General features: G+C 44.1%; 1 long non-coding RNA gene across 1 annotated transcript; it reads right to left on the bottom strand.

Annotated features, from left to right (window-relative positions):
• Positions 1-933: 933 nt before the first annotated feature.
• Positions 934-3,517, bottom strand: LOC121274465. The gene is made up of 3 exons (XR_005942260.1): positions 3,471-3,517; positions 2,997-3,046; positions 934-1,207 (listed from the first exon to the last, which is right to left on the bottom strand). It is a non-coding gene; the product is annotated as an uncharacterized LOC121274465 (long non-coding RNA).
• Positions 3,518-15,050: the final 11,533 nt, after the last annotated feature.

Genomic DNA, 15,050 nt, shown 5'->3' with positions numbered 1-15,050 from the left:
AAAATATAATGAACTTGTCCTGCTTCCGAAGAATTCTTTGTAAGTTGTAACTTCACCATAGCCTCTCCTTAGAAATGCATGCATCCAGCAATTTACCTTTTATCTCTCATTTCCCAAAGTCAAGCAGCCTTTACTAAATTTCCCCAGTTTAATTGCCAATGAACACACACACACACACACACACACACTTTCTTTGCAGACTACCACCAAAATAGATTAAAAAGAACAACATCCTTCTTCACGTACTGAACTCCAGTCATTCACCTTGTTTGCATATCCCTTAATGCACTTGTTCAACAATATAAAATGGACACCATCTTCAGCATCTTTCTGGGGCTGGGGGGGGGCTGGGGGGGTGGGGGGGGGGGGGGTAGTGGAGTGGGGGGGGGCGGTGGGGGGGGGGGGTGGGGGACATCCAGGTTTAGACTCCACCTTCCACGAAACTTGTTTCTCTAAAACACAATACACTCACAGTAAAGCTCTGGCATGTAGGTTTAAAGTTGAATATAAAACAAAAGACAACGTGTAAAAATGCTATGGAACCATCACACGTTTCCTGCATCACTGCCCGTGTCCCTCTCCTGCTGTGTTCTAAATCTGTAAATGATAGAACACATCACATCGCAGACAACGAAACCCAGCACCAACAGCATCTCAATCCAGGACTGATACTGTCGGCTGAAGAGAAAATGCAGTTTTATTCAGCTGACATTTAACTATCAAGTAATTAATAAACTTTACAATCCTCTGGTGCATCGTTATTATCGAGGAATAATTTATTTTATTCAGATACAAACGTTTGTCAAGAAATCAACATCCTGTCAGTAACCGACGTTACAGGATCAGCATAAAGTTCCCATAGAAACTGGGGAATGCCCTTACTCTTTGCTCAATTATTCTTTCACACTTGAATTCAACGATAACGGTGGAATATCCTTAACAATATTCAAAACAACTTTTACATTCAGCAAAATGAGCCAGTCTTTGTAGCTCTGTGCAGTGAACGGGAAACATTTATTTGTTTGAAAGGAGCCTCCTTTGCTCCATGATTATTTCCACAAGGCTGTTGGTTCTTTGGCAAATCCTGTCTCCTCGATAATTCATCAGATGGAAACCGCCTTGGTTCTCATCAGAGACCCGCCTTCTTTTTTGATCTTTTATCCAATGCAGCCAAGTCCAGGGAGGCGTAGAGAGGTCTGCCTTGGGTCTGGGAGACATATTAAACATTAACACCCGAAAGCAGTAAAAAGACAGGTCATATTACCCAAATCCGCAACTGCCTTTCACAGAGTCATTGAATGAAGCAGCTCAGAAGAAGGACATTCGGCCCATTTCGTCTGTGCCAGCTCTTTGAAAGAGCAATGCAATTAGTGCCAATATAGCCTTCTCTGTCCCCATATGGTTGCCATTATTTACCCTTGGACTGTTGTTTTGTAATTCCTTCTTGAAAGTTATGATTGAACCTGATTCCTGTGCCCTCTCTATCAGTTTGAGGATATTTTTGCTTCATTTGTCTGAATTACTGTTTTGTAGCAGCGAAGCAGGATCCAGAAAGCAACCGGAAATCACCAAAATTTAATCAGAAAACTGGGATATTGAGTCTATCAATTTGATTGGATTGTATTGCTGCTAATCAGCCAATCCGATCCCCATGTTTCACGATGCGCCTTCCACACGATTGAATAGAGCCAACAGCACCAATCACATTTAGAGGATTCACACACACACAATCACAATTAAAAGACTTGCTTTTATATTGCGCCTGTCACGAATTAAAGAAGACTCAGCACATTTTACCATATATTTGAAGTGTGGTCTCTGTCTTCAATGCAACAGGGCAGCCAGTCTGCGCACAGTAAGATCCCATAGACATCAATGTAATAATGACCCAGGTTTTTTTTCAAGATGTTGGTTGAGAGATATAATATGAAATGGGCCACCACAATGAGCCAATCTCCAACAACCCAAGCATTTCTTGTCATGCAATAGCGGCGGTGCCACCTTTTATATTGACCTGAGAGGGCAGACAGGGACTCGGTTTATCATTTTATTTGAAAACGGCACCTCAGACAGTGCAGCACATGCTCTGGTGGTTCAGAATAGATTTTCTGCTCACGTCTCTACATACACACACACACACACAACACGCAGACAAACACAGACACACACACACACACAACACGCAGACAAACACAGACACACACACAAACACAACACAAACACAAACACACAGACACACACGGATACACACACATGCACAAACACATGCATACACAAACATAAACCGACACGCGCAGACACACGCACAGACACACAGAATGCACATGCACAAACACACCATCACGCAGACACACACAGACACAGAGCACACACAAACACCCACAAGCACACACTCAGACATGCACACACACACAGTCACACACAAATACTTTCACAGACACAGACACACAAGCAAACAAAGCATACACACTCAAACACGCACACATACACACACACCGATACACAGAGACACGTGCAAACACACACATAAACTCACACAATCTTTCTGCCCGAACTGTCCACTTACAACGGATGTTCATTTTTATTTATCTATAAAACTCCCCTGAGTTTGACCTTATCTTCATCGTAATTGCATTGGCTAATGCAGTTACTAAATTGTTTGGGTCAGGGAGCAGAAAAGTGGGAAATGAGGGAGGGGGATTAGACTCACTGTAGAGGTAAATGAAAATAGCAGAAAGATAAACATTTCGTTGCTGGAAATCCGCAGTTAAGTCTGGTGGAACATAACTCTATCCTTTGTATTAACAGATGGGGAGCGGGTCTGGGGGATATGTTCTGATTCCACGTGGAGGGACGAGCGGGATTTTGCAGAAATTTAGATGCTCTGTGACTTGGTTTCTATTAAGCGCGTGAAATAGCCATCATGGGATTCCTTGCAGCTTATCCCAAAAAACAAGTGTTTGTATATTATTACAACAATTTAAAAAAAAACTCACCGTTATTGCATCCTGAAATGCCTGATTAGCCTCTGTTTGACGGTGGTCGCCTGTGTTATTAATGGTTAAGATAAGAATTGAAATGTTACCCCAATTTGGCTAATGCATAATTAATTACAGACACACCTTGCGCCAATGATCCGCCAATTTTGCAATTGCCCCAATAACTCAATGGGCCCCAGATGCCAAGGGTCCCCCAATCCGCCAAAGCTCCCCCAATATGTGAAAAGTCCCTCAATAATTCAGTGGAACAAAATTCGCCATTGGGTGCAGAAGCATGACTTACCCCCGGAGCCAAGCATCTATTGTCCACCTGGTCTAGTACTGCCACTATTCGGAACCAGTAATTGGCATTTTTTATAGTTTCCACAGGCAGCAGAGCGATTGGAGAACATTTTGATGGCAGGGAATGGCCTTAAGCATTTTTCCAATTCCAGCCACTTGACTTTAATCTAACATTTCAATTCAACTTACCCTTTTGTCGCCCATTCTGCCCCTCTCTTTGCCTTCTCTCTCTCAACCTAAAATTGGATGTGAACAAAAAAGATCAAACACGTGTTATGTCTTAGGTGGTATAAACGGCCGAGAAGAAACTTGTAGCGCTGCCTTAGAATCAATCTTAAAGGATCATGGACAATGTCAGCATATGTCATTGGAATCAGAGTTGGGGTTGAACTGGGCGAGACACAATGATAAAGAAAGGGAGGGTGATCGGGATGAGCTTTTGAAATGGTTCAGTTACTCACTTTTCATTGTGGGATCTCTTGTCTCGTTCTTCTGAAAGCATAAAATGTAATTAGTAATTGTAAGAATTTAAATTGCAAGAAGGGAATCAGATAAGGGGAACAATTATTCAAATGTTCCCGATATATATTAATCCTCACCTGATCTGCCGCTTTTACGAATCCAAATGGAAATAAGGACCAAGAGTAGAGCCAGTATCACCAGGACAGTTATGAGAACAGGAAGGAGCAGCCTGCACCATCCTACAGAGACAAAACACTTAGAACCCGCTGCTTGGTCAATTCATCCTTTTCTGGGATTTTCTGATGGGAAAAGTGACCCAAATGGAAGCCCAGAAACAGTCCATTCGGACCATTGTGCCAGTGCTGACCCTTTGAAAGAGATGTCTAATTAATCCTATTCTCTCTGCTCTTCCGCCCAAAGACCTGCAAATGTTTCCCCTCCAAGTATTTAGGCGTTTCCTCCCTTTTGAATGTTCCTGTTGAATCTGCTTCCACCGTCGTTTTCAGCAGCACCTTCCAGATCACAGCAACTCGCTGTGTTTAAACAAATTCTCCTAATCACCCTCTCTTGTTCTTTTACCGATTCTCTTCACTGTCTCTTCCTGGTTACCGACCCATCCTGCAAGTGGAAGCAGTTTCTCCTTATTTAATCTATTGAAACCCCTCATAGTTTTAGACGCCTCGATTAAATATCCCCTCAACCTTTTCTGATCTAAGGAGAACAACACGAGGCTCTGCAGTTTCTCCACAATAACGGAAGTCCGTCATCGCTGGTCCCATTCTATTAAATGTCCTCTATACCCTCTCCGAGGCTTTCTTGCTTGTTTCCTGCTTCTAAAGTTCATCCAGTGTAGAACGTACCTCAAATCCATTCCAAGGTGCATTGCCTTGAAAAAAGGGGTGGAAGTAGGTTCACCAATAATTTTCAAACGGAAATACCGTTATGACTTGAAGAGGAAAATGTGAAAGGGCAATCGGGAAAGTGATTTCTAAGTCTAATAAAATCCTTCATTGTTGAGATCACCTTCTCACCTGTCCATGTCTCTGCTGCTTTGGAGAACAAGGCGCTCTTTATCCAATATTTTCCTGGAGACCCCAGTTGAACAATACAAGTACAGGCACCACCGCTTCTCCAGGTTTCACTGGACACTATGACGTGACTTCTGATGCTATAGTTCCCATCCGCCTCCATTGTGCCGGGATCGCTCTGTCCCTCGGTAACCAGTCCAGAAATATTCCAGAAAATTGCAATCTGATTGGAAGAAACTCCACTGACCAAACACACTAAGGGGACGGTTTCATTCAAATGCAATTCACTAGGCGGGACAAACACCAGCACAGCCGTCTTGTTGGTGGAACTGTCTGGACAGAGATTGGGACTCAGTTAACCATTAATTTGCACCAAATGATAATGCTGTGCATGATCTGAATTCATTTCTCTTGCTCTCTTACCTCCAACCAGTAATGTGGATCCATTCTGTAGCGGTGCATCGCCAAACCTATCAGCACAGTAGTAGTAACCCGAGTCATTCACCTGGACATGGCGAATTTCCAGAATCAACACATTTCTGCTGTTGCCTTTTTTGAAAATAAACTTACAATCGGCCCCCTGGCAGGACTGGCTGTCGATTAGTATCGGGGCTTCACCCACACGTTGCTTGTACCAGAAATAGCGAGACACCGATTCCACTTCATAAATGCACTGAGAAGTTAATTCCACCATCTGTCCGACTTCAGCTGTCATTATGAAGCGGCTCTGAGACAGAAAAGGTTCAGATTCTGCAACTAGAGGGATTATTGTTACATTACCACTGATTATTGAGAATAAGGAAACAGCTGCTTTGAAGCATTTCGTCCTTAATTTAAGAACAGTCAAATCATTGTCCTTAAACTTTCTTGGTTAGATTAATTCTCCAATTTGATTTTTTTCCCTTTATAGGATGAACCAGTAAATAAACTCACATGACCAGGTCAAACCCCTTCACCTGGTTACATTTTTAGCTTAGTAAACACTGATTCTGGCTGATCCAAGTTTAAAATTCTCACCTGCCTCTTACTCACCATAAACTCGCAGCATTTGGAAAATAAGCATCCGAGATAAAGATCTCTTGGACATCTTGACGCGGTGAGTTCTCCCTGTTTTTGCTCTCACCAGTTTGTTATTGCAGTGTCCGCAGACCGACCTGAGCTCAGACCCAGTGAGTTGCTCCCCTTTCAGATGTGGTGGAAACTATGACGAGCTATGCTTTGGAAAGTGTAACACCATTTTGGGTGCAGTGTCCTGGTGCACGCCTCATACATTTGACAGACCGTTGTCACAGCGGTCAAGTGGCAGCATGTCCATAAAAAAGCTTTACTGGGTTGTGGCTCAGAGTGTGAGGTGGTGGTGGGAGGGTTGTGTCAATAAATGCTAATTGGCTGGATGAATATCAGAGTCGCTGGAAAGGCCAGCATGCATCAACCATCCATAATTGTCCCTTGAGGAGGTGGCGGTGAGCTGTCTTCCTGAAACGCAGCAGTCCCTGTGTTAGGGAGGGGATTCCTGGATTTTGAACCAATGACAGTGAAGGAACGGCCGCTTAATTTCCTAGGCAGGGTGGTGAGTGGCTTGGTGAAGAAATTGCAGTTTGTGCTGTTCCTGTGCTTGCACTTCAAGATTGTAGTGGTCGCAGGCTTGGAATGTAAATGCCAAGAATTCAAATTGTTAGGATATAATGCTCCATATAATCTATTCTGTGAACAGATTGTACAAGATTCGTGATACAACCTGGTTAACAGAGAGACTGGAATACATTGGATAAAATGTATGTGGATTGATTTGAATTTTAATTACTAGTATCTCATTCAACATGCAAATTTACGCAGAGATCTTGAGTGGAATTCTAATGGAACAAACACGGCCACTCACTGCACTTATCGCGAATCTAAATGAACGAACCTCTTCCAATTCAATATGTTCCTTAAAATGCCCATGCACCCTTCTCCTTTCTGTTAATTCACCTTGAGTAGGGTTTCGAATGACTCATTCTGTGATATAACACAGCATTGGGGATTATCATGAATTCAGTGTTCTGAGTTCATTGTTGAATTCTACCTACTAATGATCTGATTGATAGGTCCCGTGAAAAGAGTTTCAAATAAATGACATGTTTCACTTTGGATTGCACTGTAAGCGCGTTGCAGCAGTTCATGTGGAAAATTATCTGCTCAGTTATGTCTTTGAAGTTGTTGTTCAACTCCAGTGATGTTACAGTTTACAGGGTTACATAGAATTTACAGCACAGAAACAGGCCGTTCGACCCAACTGCTCGTGTTCGTGTTTATGCTCCTCACGAGCCTCTTTCCGCCCCATCTTCATCTCAGCCCAACAACATTTTGTTTTACTCATTTCTCCCGCATTTGTTTATCCAGCTTCCTACTTAAATCCATCTCTGCAATGGATTCAGCGACTCCCTGTGGGAGCGGGTTCCACATTCTCCCCACCGTCTGGGTAAAGACGTTCCCCGTGGACTGGGTTTATCTCATATTAATGACCGCTCCTTACAGAGGACGATAGGAACACAGGAGCAGGATTAGGCCATTGGGTCTTTCGAGACTGCTCTACCATTCAATAAGATCATGGCCGATCTGGTTGTGGCCTCAATTGAATTTTCCTGACTGCCGCCCTTAGGCCTGAATTCCTTGCCTAACAAATATCTGTCTAACACGGGGCCTTGAATAAATTAAAAGTCCCAGCCGCGACTATTTTTTGGGGAAGGAAATCCCACACACCAACGACCCATTGTGTGAAAATAATTCTCCTCATCTCTGTCTTAAAATGGGGACAACGATTTTTGACCCATGCCCCTAGATTTGTCCACAAGAGAAAACATCCACCGAGCATCGTCTCTATCAAGGCCGCTCAGGAACTTACAAGAGCATAAGACCATAAGAACTAGGAGCAGGAGTAGGCATTGCAGCTCCTCGAGCCTGCCCCGCCAATCATCACCATCATGGCTGATCTCATTTCGGCCTCAACTCCAATTTCCTTTCCTCTCCCCATAACCTTTCAACCCATTACTGATTAAAAATTTGTCTTTCTCCTCCTTATATATTTCAATAAGTTCACCTTTCATTGCTCTAAACCCCAATGGGAATCCATGAATTCGCCGGGATTCCATTTTGGATTTATGGCTGACCAAGGGTTTTTGAAATCCTGCAGAATTAGAGCCACCTTCCATAAGTCTGCCGAAATAAACCATTCCATGATTTTACATACCTCGATCAGGTATCCCCTCTATCGCTCCACAAGAGCTTCCACAATATTTTTTAAAGAGAAGAGCACCAGCCGGCCCATTCTTTCCTGCTACCCAAACGCTCTCAATTCTGGTATCATCCTTGTGAAACATTAACTGCATCTTCTCCAGTTTCTCTGTATCTGAATATAGATCATATTTCTAGATCATGCAGAACTGTGCTCTGCACTACAAGTGTGGTTTAACTAATGTGAGTACATACCTGGTTTAGCGTGTGACAGAAATTTGGCCTGTAATAAACAGGAAAACCGCAGAGAAGTGTCACCCTCGGCACCATTTTACAACAACCGTCGTGCATCTGTGTATCTATGAAGAAGCATATTTCACAACACCTACACACCGAGAAAATGAGAGCGAGTGCTCAGTGAGATTCGGGTCGGGGTTCAGAGTCTGACGCCTGAAGTCAGGGAAAATGAGCTTCCTCGGTGTGTATGCATTGTCCCATCTCTTCCAGGGTATGATATCCTAACATGTTCAGATAGAGTGGAGAAGCGTTGGGGTAGACTCAATCAGGAGAAAATCCTTCCATTGGGAGGAAGGTCGGGAACCAGAGGGAAACAGGTTGAGGAGAGGAGAACGTTTCTGGTAAATCATTAGAGAAAATTATAATCTCTTGAACAAAATGAAATGCACAAAGCCAGCGGAAGATAAGGAGAAGCGAAGGGTGAATGAGAAAAAAATAACAAAATTGGAAATTTTAGATTGGAAGAAACTCTTTAGTAATTAAATTCACACAGTTCCAAAGTGCGAACCCCAGTGATAAAACAAGATTTGCTGCTGAATGGTCTCGGACGGTGTCTTTGGAAAGACCGGGGTAAAACAATGCAAAGAATCGCTTGATCAGCCCGATATGAATCGTGCGCCGGGCGGATGTGTAATTTTCCGATACGGAATATTTTTTATTAATGATTCTGCCTCCTCCATATCGGGCTGTATTCGCCGGAGGCTGGCTTCGGGGGAGAGGTGTTGGGGTGCGGGGTGACGGGCTGCAGCATAACCTGAAGTGACCCTTGTTTATTTCTCTCTTGCTCAGTTATTGTGTCTCAGCCTGGCTTGTCCCAGTCTCCGCCGGTTGAGACACTCCCTGCGGGGAGTCGCGCTAAACTGAGCTGCCACTCAGAAGTTGACACCGTCTTCTGGTACAGACAGCGGGAGCGAAACGACATGAAGCTGGTTTATACAGCGGGCAAGGTTTTTTCAGCCGTTGGGAGGTTTTCCAGCGAGTTTTCTGACAAAGCGGGTAATTCTTCACTGCTCATTGCGGATAGCCGGAGAAATGATTCTGGAATGTTTTACTGTGCAATCCGCAATAACCAGAACAAGGCCTTAATATTCGGAAATGGCTCCCAGTTAGTGATTAGAGGTAAATTTCATAATCATTCTATTGCATTGGACATTTCTACAGCACTTTAAATTCTCTGGTTTCAGCTGTTAATGGAGTTTTTGTTTCATTCGCCAAATTGAGAGGGCTTCCCCACCATATTTCTCCTCACCCCGCCGCAGGATGAGATTCCCTCCATGGAAATGGTCCCGTTGTTGTGTTTGATCAAGCTTGTCGCCCGATTCCTTTCCCGTCCGCTGGAATATTTCCGGGCGGGGTACCGAGGGAAAGACCGATTCCGGGACAATTGAGTCGGACGGGACCTACACCATCAGGACTTACACCAGCCTCTCGGCGGAAACTTGGAGCAGCGGCGCTCTCTGTACTTGCGCCGTTCCAATCAACTCCAGTGAAAATCTTCTCAGTGCAAGTGTCTCATCTCAGAGAGGTAGCTGCTAACAGTGACCGTTTACCAATCTATTTACTGCTGATGGGAGGCTTTGGCAATTTTATAAGTTAGAATTGTCCATCTTTCCGTGTGTGTCCATGTATCATCATTTTATCAGTGCCCTAGCACAGATCTCTACATCTTTCCGAGTTTAGCTTTTTGAACTTTTAGCTCCACCTGTTCACTTTAGCCCAGAGAGCTATTGATTTTCAGTCACTAAGGGAATAAGGGATGTGAACAGTTCGGGATGTGAATTTGATGTACAACATTAACCATGGTCTTATTTAATGGCGGATCACCTTGAGGGGCTGAATCATCTCCTGCTCCTATTTCTTCTGTTCTTGTGTCTGGCTCGGCAAATTGACATGGCTGCATGCCAGTGGATGACTTGTCAATGTGGAAAGTTGAAAGGTTTGATTGCATTCCCAGTGTACCACTCTTATTCGCCATGCCTGTGCACAATTATCGATTCCTCTATCTACTTAACATCACATATCTCTCTTAGTTAAACAATGAGGTATATAGTACCTGCTCTATCTGTACCTGTGTCTGTCTGTTTATCTGTATATCCATCACTCTCGCTCTCTGCCAATCAATCCATTTTTGTCCTAGTGCAGTGTAAGATACCTGCTTTCCTGTTTGTCCGTCTGCCTGTCCGACTCTCTCTGGCTCTGAACCCATCACTCTACAACCCACCTTCTCTCCCTGTCTCTCCCAATCCCTCTCAATTTTTTTCTACCATTTTTCCCCGGTGTCGCCCTCTGTCTTTATCGATTGATTCATTTGTTGATCTCTCTATTTATCTCCCTCTCTCTCTCTTTATATTGTCTATTTCTATCCTAGTTAAATGGTGCGTTATGAGACATTTGGGAAATTCATCTATCTTCCTACATTTTGATCCGCTTCTGTCTCTCTCTCTCTGTTTCTCTCTGTCTCCCTCTTGCTCTCCGTCTCTCTCTATCTCTCTGTCTCTCTGTCTCTCTCTCTCTTTATCCTTTTCCATGCAGTTAAACCGTTCTGTGTAAGTTTTCTGCTCTATCTATCACACTCCCTTCACCTCTATCTCTATCTATATATCTCTCCATCTATCTCTCCATCCATGTTTCCGCCCATCTCACCGTCTCTCCACCATCTCTCCTACTACTCTCCCCCTATCCTTATCTTCTCTATCTCTTCCTCCTCTCACCCGGTCCCTCACACATCTCTTCTCCCACACTCTCCCACCCTACCTCTCTCTGTAACTCCGATCTCTCCCTCTATCCTCCATTCTGCCCATCCCTCCCTCCCAATTTCTCCCTACCACGTCTCACCCCAACACTCACTCGCTCCAAATCTCCCTCTCTCCCCAGCTACCATCTCTCCCTCTCTCTCACTCTCTCCACATCCCGCCCTCTCCACCTCTCTCCCCAACTGCCTTTTTCTCTGGCATCCCTCCCTCTCTCCCCATCTCTTCCTTTCTCCCTCTCTCTCCCTCATTTCTCACTTTCTCCGCATCTCTCCTCTCTCCCTCTCCACCTTCTCACTCACCCTTTCCCCTCCTTCCCCCTCTCACCTCTCAACCCCGCCCCAAATATTTCTCCCTGTAATTCTATCCTAGTTGAACAGTTTTGTAGAAGTTATCTCTCGATCGCGCTCTGTCCATCTCTGGCTTAAAATTTATGTGTTATTAAAACGGTGCTCTATCTGTCTCTCTCTGCCATTCTCCTTCTATCTCTGTATCGTTATGTCTCTATGTTTCTCCTATTTAAATCTTGCTCCATAAGGTCGTTGTACTCTCTCTCTCTCTGTCTTGCTTTCTCCCTCTTTTTTTATCTCTTAGAAATAGTGCTCTATCACTCTCTCCCTCATTGCCCTATCACAGATCTCTACATTTTAATAGGCTTTTAGAAGATCTCTGCTCTAAATTGCTATCAATCTCTCAATCTCTCCCTTTATCTCTTCTCCCGCTTTCTTTCTCATTCTCCTTCTGTCTTATTTCAGCTTTGTTCTCTAAGATCTCGGCTCTATTTCAGGATGATTAAATATTCAAAAAGCTATTTCAGTTTTCGGGTGAAATAATGCATTCAGGTTTGTCATTTTGTTCACTTGTTTAATTAATTCCACAAAATTTCTTTTCAATGAAAGTTTTTTTTTGCAGAGTCTCCGCTAACTGCCCTCTGCATTTTCCTGTTATCCGGGAGTTTGTCGGCGGCGGCGCTTCTCCTTCTGGGGATGATCTTCGTGGCCGGGAGAAGGAGCTACAGGAACCGGCAGACAGGTAGCGATTGTTGGGAGACGCTGTAACTCCGCGGTGCTCTCAATACATCCATTTATCAATGGGTTATTGACACATTCAGTCGGTTCATTGTGAAATGTACCGATTTACGCTCAGTTTATTTTTTACTTTCTAACAGCAAGCATTGATGAGGAAGTGACAGATTCCAGAGCACAACGACACAATGAAGAGGTAAAAGAATCGATTTGTTGCTGCACTTCGCGTGGATACATCCCAGTGAATTTTAATTCAAGGTTTAAATTTCATGATTATTGATGTAAGAGTCAGGAAAGCATTTCGTCCTGGGCACTGCAGGATGGCAGAAACTTGTCTTCAATCTCTCTCGTGGGGCAGGTTGAGGGGTGATACAATTGACGGGCTTAAGATGATAAAAGTGTACGATCGTGTCTATAGAGAGAAGCTATTTGCTTCGGGGGGCTGGCCATACGGGAGGAGGGGGCTTGTTGGGGTGGCTGGAGTCCAGGTCGCAGATCCTTAAAGTTAGAGCGAGGTCGTTCAGGGGTGATGTCAGGAAGCACTTAGTCACACAAAGGCGAGTGGAAACCTGGTGCCCTCTCCCCTCAAAAACTGTAGAGGCTGCGGGATCAGTTGGAAATGTCACAATTGAGATTGACAGGTTTTTGTTCGTTAAGGTGATGAAGGATTATGGAACCAAGCAGGGTAGCTTGATACAGATCCGACATGATCTATTGAATAGACGTGTGTGTGTGTGTGGCGGGGCGGGGGGGTGGGGGGGGGGGGCGCGGGGGGGGGGGGGGGGGGGGGGGGATGGGGTGGTGGGGGGGGGGGGGGGTGGGGGGTTGGGGGGCGCTGAATGACCTCCTCCTATCCCTGTGGTGATGATGTTCGTTATATTAATAGATTCTATTCTTATTTTTCTCCACAGACACTTTATGCCCGCTTGGCCTTCAAGTAGGATCCCAGACTCTGATTGGAGAGGAAAGAGGGAGAGAGATCACAGTCTATTTACCGAACATGACGTGCTGTAGAAAGTTTCCGCTGTTGGACGGGAAAGTCAGAAAGTCCAACCGGTGCAAATTCAGGCACACGTTTGGAGCAATTTTATGATGTCGCCCAAAGCGGGAACTGAACAATCTGTTAATGTCCGCTATTCTAACGATGAAGTGTTGCTTGCCGTTCCACTCCAGCCTCTCCTGGTTTCTGTCATTTGGTACTCGTGCTTATTAATGAATTCTGCAACTTTATATAGTATGTGAGCAAGATATTATTCAAATGGTGTTTGCGATGTTTCTGTGCTCGAGTTACTACATACTAAAACAAATTTGAAAACCGGTGACTGCTCTGTGATTCGATTTTTTTTGATCATTCAGGCCAGATGCGCCCAGGTTACCTCTGAGGCAAATTTACAAAGTAATTTATAGAGGGAATGTAAGGACGATAGAAGTAGTGTTAAAGACTGACAGGTACTGGATGGGGATTGGGGCTGCATTGATATGAACGCTTCAGTGTTAATTGACCCCGAGCCTTCACTAGTTGTGTCCTGGGAGTGAACAATGTTATATTTGCTCTTGAAAGAAGATTATTTACAATCCATCCGCCCTTTTGACAATACAGTTGAGTGGACTTTACCGACTTAAGTCACTACTTTGCAGACACTTTAAGCACAGGGCAGTTGACCTTTCACCGTAGTGCCATCTATTTGAAGGTGCACTTTTGTCCTACACCCCAGCTGTCTCCACATGAACCTTAAAATTATTCCTCTTATTACACTTACCATTAAATATCAGCTTCTATCCCGCTTGCACAACTCATCCGCTGTGACTGACAGCAGCTTGCTGGCGATCTTAATAATTTTCAAGTGTGAATGCAATTCTCTCCTCACATTAGAAAATCCATCAAACGCGTATGTAAGTTTGAGATGATTTTTCACTGGGTTGATGTGATATATTTCCGTGACAACTTAATGTCATAACTATTAAAAAACTGGCTTGGGAACCCTTGGTTAGCTGAGGGCTGGATAGTTTTGTTGGCGATTAAACTCTGATCTTTATAAACCCTGGTGATTCCTGTTCCGAACGGGTGGAAACATTCCCAAATCAGCGCCGGCTTATTCTGCTGTAAACACACATTCTGCACAGAAATACCGAGAGTATTTCGGGACACTTATTACAAGATGCAGATGGTAAATGTCATTCTGCTAAACACAGCTCATCCGCCCAGCAATGTTCTATCCTCCTCAACTTGCAGGAAAACACCTGTTTTTTAAATTTAAAAAATCAGGGGGTTCGCAACCGCCTCCCTATTGTCCCCAGCCAGAGAACCATTCTTAGAGCTGATCACTCTGTGTGTCAGCGACATTCAGACATCAGTCCTCCTAATATCCTGAACGGCTAATCCAACCAAAACATGGCAGATGGAGAAGGCCATTCAGTTCCTCTCTTGACAAAAACAAAAACAAAAATACCTGGAAAAACTCAGCAGGTCTGACAGCATCTGCGGAGAGGAACACAGCTGACATTTCGATGCGGTATGACTCTTCATCAGAACTAAGAAAACCATAAATGAGGTGGAATATAAGATGGTTGAAGGGGGGTGAGACAGGTAGAGCTGGATAGAGGGCCAGTGGGGGAAAAGAAGAGATTTCCAAAGGTGTCATAGACAAAAGGACAAAGGGGTCTTGACGGTGGTGATATTAGCTGAGGAATGTGTTATCAATGACATTAAGGGTAGAAAGCAGGACGAGCAAGTGGCATATAGCCCTAGTGAGGGTGGGGTGGGGGAAAGGGATCGAAATAGTTTAAAAAGTGGAGATAAATCAATGGATGGATATACATTTTAAAATAATGGAAATAGGTGGGAAAAGAAAAAAAATATATAGAAAAATATAAATTATTGGAAAAAGGGGGATCGAAAGGGTGTGGGGATGGAGGAGAGAGTTCATGGTCTAAAGTTGTTGAACTCAATATTAAGTCCCGAAGGCTGTAAAGTGCCTAGACGGAAGATGAGGT

This window comes from Carcharodon carcharias, assembly GCF_017639515.1.
Source record: "Carcharodon carcharias isolate sCarCar2 chromosome 36 unlocalized genomic scaffold, sCarCar2.pri SUPER_36_unloc_9, whole genome shotgun sequence".
Classification (NCBI taxonomy): Eukaryota; Metazoa; Chordata; class Chondrichthyes; order Lamniformes; family Lamnidae; genus Carcharodon; species Carcharodon carcharias.
Note: the sequence above shows the minus strand (reverse complement) of the source record. Positions and strands in the feature narration are given on the sequence as shown.